Here is a 12,473-nt window from a genome sequence, read left to right as displayed (position 1 = left end):
TGTGATACTTGTGACATTTGGAGGTGTTCAGCTTCAAGGGGATGAAGTCACACCTTCTACCAAGGGTTATGGAGCTCAGCGCAGGGTAAGATTTCAGCTTTTCGCCCCTAGCTGGATGTGTTGAAGCAAAACACTTCTCATGCCCAATAAAGTCTATTTCAACCCTTCACAGTATCAGGAAAGGCCTGCAAGGCCTTGGGCCTACATCCATTCTCCAGGCACCAATGTTACTGATACCTGTGACATTTGGTGGTGTTAAGCTTCAAGGGTAAGAAGTCACACTTTCTACCCAGGGTTATGGAGCTCAGCGCAGGGTAAGACTTTAGGTTATCCCCCTGGCTGGAGGTGTCAAAGCAAAACACTTCTCATGCCCAATAAATTGTATTTCACCCCTTCACAGGATCAGGAAAGAGCTGCAAGGCCTCGTGCCTACTTCCAGGCACCAATGTTACTGACACCTGTGACATTTGGTGGTGTTAAGCTTCATGGGGAAGAAGTCACACCTTCTACCCAGGGTTATGGAGCTCAGCGCAGGGTAAGATTTCAGGTTATTCCCCCTGGCTCGAGGTGTTAAAGCAAAACACTTCACATGCCCAATAAATTGTATTTCACCCCTTCACAGTATCAGGAAAGGCCTGCAAGGCCTTGGGCCTACTTGCAGCCCCCCAGGCACCAATGTTACTGACACCTGTGACATTTGGTGGTGTTAAGCTTCAAGGGGAAGATGTCACACCTTCTACCCAGGGTTATGGAGCTCAGCGCTGGGTAAGAATTCAGGTTATCCCCCTGGCTGGAGGTGTTACAGCAAAACACTCCACATGCCCAATAAAGTTTATTTCACCCCTTCACAGTATCAGGAAAAGCCTGCAAGGCCTTGGGCCTACTTCCAGCCTCCAGGCACCAATGTTACTGATGCCTGTGACATTTGGTGGTGTTAAGCTTCAACGGGATGAAGTCACACCTTTTACCCAGGGTTATGGAGCTCAGCTCAGGGTAAGATTTCAGGTTATCGCCCTGGCTTGAGGTGTTAAAGCAAAACACTTCACATGCCCAATAAAGTCTAGTTCACCCCTTTCACAGTATCAGGAAAGGCCTGCAAGGCCTTGTGCCTACTTCCAGCCCCCAGGCACCAATGTTACTGACACCTGTGACATTCGGTGGTGTTAAGCTTCAAGGGGAAGAAGTCACACCTTCTACCCAGGGTTATGGAGCTTAGCGCAGGGTAAGATTTCAGGTTATCGCCCTGGCTTAAGGTGTTAAAGCAAAACACTTCACATGCCCAATAAAGTCTATTTTACCCCTTTCACAGTATCAGGAAAGGCCTGCAAGGCCTTGTGCATACTTCCAGCCTCCAGGCACCAATGTTACTGATACCTGTGACATGTGGTGGTGTTAAGCTTCAAGGGGATGAAGTCACACCTTTTACCCAGGGTTATGGAGCTCAGCGCAGGATTTCAGGTTATCGCCCTGGCTTGAGGTGTTAAAGCAAAACACTTCACATGCCCAATAAAGTCTATTTCACCCCTTTCACAGTATCAGGAAAGGCCTGCAAGGCCTTGTGCCTACTTCCAGCCTTCAGGCACCAATGTTACTGATACCTGTGACATTTGGAGGTGTTAAGCTTCAAGGGGATGAAGTCACACCTTCTACCCAGGGTTATGGAGCTCAGCGCAGGGTAAGATTTCAGGTTATCGCCCTGGCTTGAGGTGTTAAAGCAAAACACTTCACATGCCCAATAAAGTCTATTTCACCCCTTTCACAGTATCAGGAAAGGACTGAAAGGCCTTGGGCCTACTTCCAGCCTCCAGGTACCAATGTTACTGACACCTGTGACATGTGGTGGTGTTAAGCTTCAAGGGGATGAAGTCACACCTTTTACCCAGGGTTATGGAGCTCAGCGCAGGGTAAGATTTCAGGTTATCCCCCTGGCTTGAGGTGTTAAAGCAAAACACTTCACATGCCCAATAAAGTCTATTTCACCCCTTCACAGTATCAGGAAAGGCCTGCAAGGCCTTGGGCCTTCTTCCAGCCACCAGGCACCAATGTACTGATACCTGTGACATTTGGTGGTGTTAAGCTTCAAGGGGATGAAGTCACACCTTCTACCCAGGGTTATGGAGCTCCTCGCAGGGTAAGATTTCAGGCTTCACCCCAGGCTGGAGGCGTGAAATTAGAACAATTACCATACACAGCAATGTGTATTTCACCCATTCACAGTATCAGGAAAGGCCTGCAAGGCCTTGGGCCTACTTCCAGCCTCCAGGCACCAATGTTACTGATACCTGTGACATGTGGTGGTGTTAAGCTTCAAGGGGAAGAAGTCACACCTTCTACCCAGGGTTATGGAGCTCAGCGCAGGGTAAGAATTCAGGTTATCCCCCTGGCTGGAGGTGTTAAAGCAAAACACTCCACATGCCCAATAAAGTCTATTTCACCTCTTCACAGTATCAGGAAAGGCCTGCAAGGCATTGGGCCTACTTCCAGCCTCCAGGCACCGATGTTACTGATACCTGTGACATGTGGTGGTGTTAAGCTTCAAGGGGAAGATGTCACATCTTCTACCCAGGGTTATGGAGCTCAGCGCAGGGTAAGATTTCAGGTTATCCCCCCTGGCTGGAGGTGTTAAAGCAAAACACTTCACATGCCCATTAAAGTCTATTTCACCCCTTCACAGTATCAGGAAAGGCCTGCAAGGCCTTGTGCCTGCTTCCAGCCTCCAGGCACCAATGTTACTGATACCTGTGACATGTGGTGGTGTTACGCTTCAAGGGGACGAAGTTGTACCTTTTACCCAGGGTTATGGAGCTCAGCGCAGGGTAAGATTTCAGGTTATCACCCTGGCTGGAGGTGTTAAAGCAAAACACTTCACATGACCAATAAAGTCTATTTCACCCCTTCACAGTATCAGGAAAGGCCTGCAAGGCCTTGTGCCTACTTCCAGCCTCCAGGCACCAATGTTACTGATACCGGTGACATTTGGAGGTGTTAGGCTTCAAGGGTATGAAGTCACACCTTCTACCCAGGGTTATGGAGCTCAGTGCAGGGTAAGAATTCAGGTTATCCCCCTGGCTGGAGGTGTTAAAGCAAAACACTTCACATGCCCATTAAAGTCTTTTTCACCCCTTCACAGTATCAGGAAAGGCTCTGTGCCTACTTCCAGCCTCCAGGCACCAATGTTACTGATACCTGTGACATTTGGTGGTGTTAAGCTTCAAGGGGAAGAAGTCACATCTTCTACCCAGGGTTATGAAGCTCAGCGCAGGGTAAGAATTCAGGTTATCGCCCTGGCTTGAGGTGTTAAAGCAAAACACTTCACATGCCCAATAAAGTCTATTTCACCCCTTCACAGGATCAGGAAAGGCCTTGTGCCTACTTCCAGCCTCCAGGCACCAATGTTACTGATACCTGTGACATTTGGTGGTGTTAAGCTTCAAGGGGAAGAAGTCACACCTTTTACCCAGGGTTATGGAGCTCAGCGCAGGGTAAGATTTCAGGTTCTCACCCTGGCTTGAGGTGTTAAAGCAAAACACTTCACATGCCCAATAAAGTCTATTCCACCCCTTCACAGTATCAGGAAAGGCCTTGTGCCTACTTCCAGCCTCTTGGCACCAATTTCACTGACACTTGTGACATTTGTAGGTGTTCAACTTCAAGGGGATGAAGTTGCACCTTCTACCCAGGGTTATGGAACTCAGCGCAGGGTAAGATTCCAGGCTTCACCCCTGACTGGAGGTGTTAAAGCAAAACACTTCTCATGCCCAATAAAGTCTATTTCACCCCTCCACAGTATCAGGAAAGGCCTGCAAGGCCTTGGGCCTACTTCCAGCCTCCTGGCACCAATTATACTGATACCTGTGACATTTGGAGGTGTTAAGCTTCAAGGGGATGAAGTCGCACCTTCTACCCAGGGTTATGGAGCTCCGCGCAGGGTAAGAATTTAGGTCATCCCCCTGGCTGGAGGTGTTAAAGGAAAACACTTCACATGCCAAATAAAGTCTATTTCACCCCTCCACAGTATCAGGGAAGGCCTGCAAGGCCTTGTGCCTACTTCCAGCCTCCAGGCACCAATGTTACTGATACCTGTGACATATGGTGGTGTTAAGCTTCAAGGGGATGAAGTCACACCTCTTACCCAGGGTTATGGAGCTCAGCGCAGGGTAAGATTTCAGGTTATCGCCCTGGCTTGAGGTGTTAAAGCAAAACACTCCACATGCCAAATAAAGTCTATTTCACCCCTTCACAGTATCAGGAAAGGCCTGCAAGGCCTTGGGCCTACTTCCAGCCTCCAGGCACCAAAGTTACTGATACCTGTGACATTTGGTGGTGTTAAGCTTCAAGGGGAAGAAGTCACGCCTTCTACCCAGGGTTATGGAGCTCAGTGCAGGGTAAGAATTCAGGTTATCCCCCTGGCTGGAGGTGTTAAAGCAAAACACTTCACATGCCCATTAAAGTCTATTTCACCCCTTCACAGTATCAGGAAAGGCCTGCAAGGCCTTGTGCCTACTTCCAGCCTCCAGGCACCAATGTTACTGTTACCTGTGACATGTGGTGGTGTTAAGCTTCAAGGGGATAAAGTCACACCTTTTACCCAGGGTTATGGAGCTCAGCGCAGGGTAAGATTTCAGGTTATCCCCCTGGCTTGAGGTGTTAAAGCCAAACACTCCACATGCCCAATAAAGTCTATTTCACGCCATCACAGTATCAGGAAAGGCCTGCAAGGCCTTGTACCTACTTCCAGCCTCCAGGCACCAATGTTACTGATACCTGTGACATTTGGTGGTGTTAAGCTTCAAGGGGAGGAAGTCACACCTTCTACCCAGGGTTATGGAGCTCAGCGCAGGGTAAGAATTCAGGTTATCCCCCTGGATGGAGGTGTTAAAGCAAAACACTTTGCATGCCCATTAAAGTCTATTTCACCCCTTCACAGTATCAGGAAAGGCCTGCAAGGCCGTGTGCCTACTTCCAGCCTCCAGGCACCAATGTTACTGATACCTGTGACATGTGGTGGTGTTAAGCTTCAAGGGGATGAAGTCACACCTTCTACCCAGGGTTATGGAGCTCAGCGCAGGGTAAGAATTCAGGTTATCCCCCTGGCTTGAGGTGTTAAAGCAAAACACTTCACATGCCCTATAAAGTCTATTTCACCCCTTCACAGTATCAGGAAAGGCCTTGTGCCTTCTTCCAGCCTCTAGGCACCAATTTCACTGACACTTGTGACATTTGTAGGTGTTCAACTTCAAGGGGATGAAGTTGCACCTTCTACCCAGGGTTCTGGAACTCAGCGCAGGGTAAGATTTCAGGTTATCGCCCTGGCTTGAGGTGTTAAAGCAAAACACTCCACATGCCAAATAAAGTCTATTTCACCCCTTCACAGTATCAGGAAAGGCCTGCAAGGCCTTGGGCCTACTTCCAGCCTCCAGGCACCAAAGTTACTGATACCTGTGACATTTGGTGGTGTTAAGCTTCAAGGGGAAGAAGTCACGCCTTCTACCCAGGGTTATGGAGCTCAGTGCAGGGTAAGAATTCAGGTTATCCCCCTGGCTGGAGGTGTTAAAGCAAAACACTTCACATGCCCATTAAAGTCTATTTCACCCCTTCACAGTATCAGGAAAGGCCTGCAAGGCCTTGTGCCTACTTCCAGCCTCCAGGCACCAATGTTACTGTTACCTGTGACATGTGGTGGTGTTAAGCTTCAAGGGGATGAAGTCACACCTTTTACCCAGGGTTATGGAGCTCAGCGCAGGGTAAGATTTCAGGTTATCCCCCTGGCTTGAGGTGTTAAAGCCAAACACTCCACAAGCCCACTAAAGTCTATTTCACACCTTCACAGTATCAGGAAAGGCCTGCAAGGCCTTGTACCTACTTCCAGCCTCCAGGCACCAATGTTACTGATACCTGTGACATTTGGTGGTGTTAAGCTTCAAGGGGAGGAAGTCACACCTTCTACCCAGGGTTATGGAGCTCAGCGCAGGGTAAGAATTCAGGTCATCCCCCTGGCTGGAGGTGTTAAAGCAAAACACTTTGCATGCCCATTAAAGTCTATTTCACCCCTTCACAGTATCAGGAAAGGCCTGCAAGGCCGTGTGCCTACTTCCAGCCTCCAGGCACCAATGTTACTGATACCTGTGACATGTGGTGGTGTTAAGCTTCAAGGGGATGAAGTCACACCTTCTACCCAGGGTTATGGAGCTCAGCGCAGGGTAAGAATTCAGGTTATCCCCCTGGCTTGAGGTGTTAAAGCCAAACACTCCACAAGCCCACTAAAGTCTATTTCACACCTTCACAGTATCAGGAAAGGCCTGCAAGGCCTTGTACCTACTTCCAGCCTCCAGGCACCAATGTTACTGATACCTGTGACATGTGGTGGTGTTAAGCTTCAAGGGGATGAAGTCACACCTTCTACCCAGGGTTATGGAGCTCCGCGCAGGGTAAGAATTTAGGTCATCCCCCTGGCTGGAGGTGTTAAAGGAAAACACTTCACATGCCAAATAAAGTCTATTTCACCCCTCCACAGTATCAGGGAAGGCCTGCAAGGCCTTGTGCCTACTTCCAGCCTCCAGGCACCAATGTTACTGATACCTGTGACATTTGGTGGTGTTAAGCTTCAAGGGGAGGAAGTCACACCTTCTACCCAGGGTTATGGAGCTCAGCGCAGGGTAAGAATTCAGGTCATCCCCCTGGCTGGAGGTGTTAAAGCAAAACACTTTGCATGCCCATTAAAGTCTATTTCACCCCTTCACAGTATCAGGAAAGGCCTGCAAGGCCGTGTGCCTACTTCCAGCCTCCTGCCACCAATTATACCGATACCTGTGACATTTGGAGGTGTTAAGCTTCAAGGGGAAGAAGTCATATCTTCTACCCAGGGTTATGGAGCTCAGCGCAGGGTAAGAATTTGGGTTATCCCCCTGGCTGGAGGTGTTAAATTAAAACACTTCACATGCCCAATAAAGTCTGTTTCACCCCTTCACAGTATCAGGAAAGGCCTGCAAGGCCTTGGGCCTACTTCCAGCCTCCAGGCACCAATGTTACTGATACCTGTGACATGTGGTGGTGTTAAGCTTCAAGGGGATGAAGTCACACCTTCTACCCAGGGTTATGGAGCTCCGCGCAGGGTAAGAATTTAGGTCATCCCCCTGGCTGGAGGTGTTAAAGGAAAACACTTCACATGCCAAATAAAGTCTATTTCACCCCTCCACAGTATCAGGGAAGGCCTGCAAGGCCTTGTGCCTACTTCCAGCCTCCAGGCACCAATGTTACTGATACCTGTGACATTTGGTGGTGTTAAGCTTCAAGGGGAAGAAGTCACATCTTCTACCCAGGGTTATGGAGCTCAGCGCAGGGTAAGAATTTGGGTTATCCCCCTGGCTGGAGGTGTTAAATTAAAACACTTCACATGCCCAATAAAGTCTGTTTCACCCCTTCACAGTATCAGGAAAGGCCTGCAAGGCCTTGTGCCTACTTCCAGCCTCCAGGCACCAATGTTACTGATACCTGTGACATGTGGTGGTGTTAAGCTTCAAGGGGATGAAGTCACACCTTCTACCCAGGGTTATGGAGCTCAGTGCAGGGTAAGAATTCGGGTTATCCCCCTGGCTGGAGGTGTTAAAGCAAAACACTTCACATGCCCAATAAAGTCTATTTCACCCATTCACAGTATCAGGAAAGGCCTGCAAGGCCTTGGGCCTACTTCCAGACCCCAGGCACCTGTTTTTGTGATACTTGTGACATTTGGAGGTGTTCAGCTTCAAGGGGATGAAGTCACACCTTCTACCCAGGGTTATGGAGCTCCGCACGAGGTAAGATTTCAGGTATCACCCCTGCCTAGATGTGTGAAAACTCAAAACATCACATACACAACAAAGTGTATTTCCCTCCTTTACAGTTACAGGGAAAGGTCCGCAAGGCCTCTGGCCTACCTCCAGCCTCCAGGCAGCAGTTTTAATGAAACTTGTGACATTTGGCGGTGTTAAAGTTCAAGGGGACGAAGTTGTACCTTCTACCCAGGGTTATTGAGGTCAGCGCAGGGTAAGATTTCAGGTTATCACCCTGGCTGGAGGTGTTAAAGCAAAACACTTCACATGCCCAATAAAGTCTATTTCACCCCTTCACAGTATCAGGAAAGGCCTGCAAGTCCTTGTGCCTACTTCCAGCCTCCAGGCACCAATGTTACTGATACCTGTGACATGTGGTGGTGTTACGCTTCAAGGGGATGAAGTCACACCTTTTACCCAGGGTTATGGAGCTCAGCGCAGGGTAAGAATTCAGGTATGCGCCCTGGCTTGAGGTGTTAAAGCAAAACACTTCACATGCCCAATAAAGTCTATTTCACCCCTTTCTCAGTATCAGGAAAGGCCTGCAAGGCCTTGGGCCTACTTACAGCCTCCAGGCACCAATTGTACTGATACCGGTGACATTTGGAGGTGTTAAGCTTCAAGGGTATGAAGTCACACCTTCTACCCAGGGTTATGGAGCTCAGTGCAGGGTAAGAATTCAGGTTATCCCCCTGGCTGGAGGTGTTAAAGCAAAACACTTCACATGCCCATTAAAGTCTTTTTCACCCCTTCACAGTATCAGGAAAGGCCTGCAAGGCCTTGTGCCTACTTCCAGCCTCCAGGCACCAATGTTACTGTTACCTGTGACATGTGGTGGTGTTAAGCTTCAAGGGGATGAAGTCACACCTTTTACCCAGGGTTATGGAGCTCAGCGCAGGGTAAGATTTCAGGTTATCCCCCTGGCTTGAGGTGTTAAAGCCAAACACTCCACATGCCCAATAAAGTCTATTTCACGCCTTCACAGTATCAGGAAAGGCCTGCAAGGCCGTGTGCCTACTTCCAGCCTCCAGGCACCAATGTTACTGATACCTGTGACATTTGGTGGTGTTAAGCTTCAAGGGGAAGAAGTCACACCTTCTACCCAGGGTTATGGAGCTCAGCGCAGGGTAAGAATTCAGGTTATCCCCCTGGCTGGAGGTGTTAAAGCAAAACACTTTGCATGCCCATTAAAGTCTATTTCATCCCTTCACAGTATCAGGAAAGGCCTGCAATGCCGTGTGCCTACTTCCAGCCTCCAGGCACCAATGTTACTGATACCTGTGACATGTGGTGGTGTTAAGCTTCAAGGGGATGAAGTCACACCTTCTACCCAGGGTTATGGAGCTCAGCGCAGGGTAAGAATTCAGGTTATCCCCCTGGCTTGAGGTGTTAAAGCAAAACACTTCACATGCCCAATAAAGTCTATTTCACCCCTTCACAGTATCAGGAAAGGCCTGCAAGGCCTTGGGCCTACTTCCAGCCCCCAGGCACCTGTTTTTGTGATACTTGTGACATTTGGAGGTGCTCAGCTTCAAAGGGGATGAAGTCACACCTTCTACCCAGGGTTATGGAGCTCAGTGCAGGGTAAGATTTCAGTTTATCCCCCTGGCCTGAGGTGTTAAAGCCAAACACTTCACATGCCAAATAAAGTCTATTTCACCCCTTTCACAGTATCAGGAAAGGCCTGCAAGGCCTTGGGCCTACTTCCAGCCTCCAGGCACAAATTTTACTGATACCTGTGACATTTGGTGGTGTTGAGCTTCAAGGGGATGAAGGCACACCTTTTACCCGGGGTTAAGGAGCTCAGTGCAGGGTAAGATTTCAGGTTATCCCCCTTGCTCGAGGTGTTAAAGCAAAACACTACACATGCCAAGTAAAGTCTATTTCACCCCTTCACAGTATCAGGAAAGGCCTGCAAGGCCTTGGGCCTACATCTATTCTCCAGGCACCAATTGTACTGATACCTGTGACATTTGGTGTTGTTCAACTTCAAGGGGATGAAGTCACACCTTCTACCCAGGGTTATGGAGCTCAGCGCAGGGTAAGATATCAGCTTTTCACCCTTAGCTGGAAGTGATGAAGCAAAACACTACACATGCCAAGTAAAGTCTATTTCACCCCTTCACAGTATCAGGAAAGGCCTGCAAGGTCTTGTGCCTACTTCCAGCCTCCAGGCACCAATGATACTGATACCTGTGACATTTGGTGGTGTTAAGCTTCAAGGGGATGAAGTCACACCTTCTACCCAGGGTTATGGAGCTCAGTGCAGGGTAAGAATTCGGGTTATCCCCCTGGCTGGAGGTGTTAAAGAAAAATACTTCACATGCCCAATAAAGTCTATTTCACCCCATCACAGTATCAGGAAGGACCTGCAATGCCTTGGGCCTACTTCCAGCCTCCAGGCACCAATTATACTGATACCTGTGACATTTGGTGTTGTTCAACTTCAAGGGGGTGAAGTCACACCTTCTACCCAGGGTTATGGAGCTCAGCGCAGGGTAAGATTTCAGGTTATCGCCCTGGCTTGAGGTGTTAAAGCAAAACACTTCACATGCCCAATAAAGTCTATTTCACCCCTTCACAGTATCAGGAAAGGCCTGCAAGGCCTTGGGCCTACTTCCAGCCCCCAGGCACCAATGTACTGATACCTGTGACATTTGGTGGTGTTAAGCTTCAAGGGGATGAAGTCACACCTTCTACCCAGGGTTATGGAGCTCCTCGCAGGGTAAGATTTCAGGCTTCACCCCAGGCTGGAGGCGTGAAAATAGAACAATTACCATACACAGCAATGTGTATTTCACCCATTCACAGTATCAGGAAAGGCCTGCAAGGCCTTGGGCCTACATCCAGCCTCCAGGCACCAATTTTACTGATACCTGTGACATTTGGTGTTGTTAAGCTTCAAGGGGATGACGTCACACCTTTTACCCAGGGTTATGGAGCTCAGCGCAGGGTAAGATTTCAGGTTATCCCCCTGGCTTGAGGTGTTAAAGCAAAACACTTCACATGCCCAATAAAGTCTATTTCACCCCTTCACAGTATTAGGAAAGGCCTGCAAGGCCTTGGGCATACTTCCAGCCTCCAGGCACCAATGTAACTGATACCTGTGACATTTGGTGGTGTTAAGCTTCAAGGGGATGAAGTCACACTTTCTACCCAGGGTCATGGAGCTCAGCGCAGGGTAAGAATTCAGGTTATCCCCCTGGCTGGAGGTGTTAAAGCAAAACACTTCACATGCCCATTAAACTCTATTTCACCCCTTAACAGTATCAGGAAAGGCCTGCAAGGCCTTGTGCCTACTTCCAGCCCCCAGGCACCAATGTTACTGATGCCTGTGACATTTGGTGGTGTAAAGCTTCAAGGGGATGAAGTCGCACCTTCTACCCAGGGTTATGGAGCTCTGCGCAGGCTAAGATTTCAGGTTATCCCCCTGGCTGGAGGTGTTAAAGCAAAACACTCCACATGCCCAATAAAGTCTATTTCACCCCTTTACTGTATCAGGAAAGGCCTGCAAGGCCGTGGGCCTACTTCCAGCCTCCAGGCACCAATTTTACTGATACCTGTGACATTTGGTGGTGTTAAGCTTCAAGGGGATGAAGTCACACTTTATACCCAGGGTTATGGAGCTCAGCGCAGGGTAAGATTTTTTGGTTATCCCCCTGGCTGGAGGTGTTTAAGCAAAACACCTCACATGCCCAGTACAGTGTATTTCACCCTTTCCCAGTATCAGGAAAGGCCTGCAAGGCCTTGTGCCTACTTCCAGCCTCCAGGCACCAATGTTACTGATACCTGTGACATTTGGTGGTGTTAAGCTTCAAGGGGAAGAAGTCACACCTTCTACCCAGGGTTATGGAGCTCAGTGCAGGGTACGATTTCAGGTCATCCCTCTGGCTGGAGGTGTTAAAGCAAAACACTTCACATGCCCAATACGTTGTATTTCAGTCCTTCACAGTATCAGGAAAGGCCTGCAAGGCCTTGGGCCAACTTCCAGCCCCCAGGCACCAATGTTACTGATACCTGTGACATTTGGTGGTGTTAAGCTTCAAGGGGAAGAAGTCACACCTTCTACCCAGGGTTATGGAGCTCAGCGCAGGGTAAGATTTCAGGTTATCGCCCGGGCTTGAGTTGCTAAAGCAAAACACTTCACATGCCCAATAAAGTCTATTTCACCCCTTTCACAGTATCAGGAAAGGCCTGCAAGGCCTTGGGCCTACTTCCAGCCCCCAGGCACCAATGTTACTGATACCTGTGACATGTGGTGGTGTTAAGCTTCAAGGGGAAGAAGTCACACCTTCTACCCAGGGTTATGGAGCTCAGTGCAGGGTAAGAATTCAGGTTATCCCCCTGGCTGGAGGTGTTTAAGCAAAACACCTCACATGCCCAGTACAGTGTATTTCACCCTTTCCCAGTATCAGTAAAGGCCTGCAAGGCCTTGTGCCTACTTCCAGCCTCCAGGCACCAATGTTACTGATACCTGTGACATTTGGTGGTGTTAAGCTTCAAGGGGATGAAGTCGCACCTTCTACCCAGGGTTATGGAGCTCCGCGCAGGGTAAGATTTCAGGCTTCACCCCAGGCTTAAGGCGTGAAAATAGAACAGTTACCATACACAACAATGTGTATTTCACCCATTCACAGTATCAGGAAAGGCCTGCAAGGCCTT

Source organism: Lissotriton helveticus, unplaced genomic scaffold, assembly GCF_964261635.1.
Source record: "Lissotriton helveticus unplaced genomic scaffold, aLisHel1.1 SCAFFOLD_559, whole genome shotgun sequence".
Classification (NCBI taxonomy): domain Eukaryota; kingdom Metazoa; phylum Chordata; class Amphibia; order Caudata; family Salamandridae; genus Lissotriton; species Lissotriton helveticus.
This window is presented reverse-complemented; position numbering follows the sequence as displayed.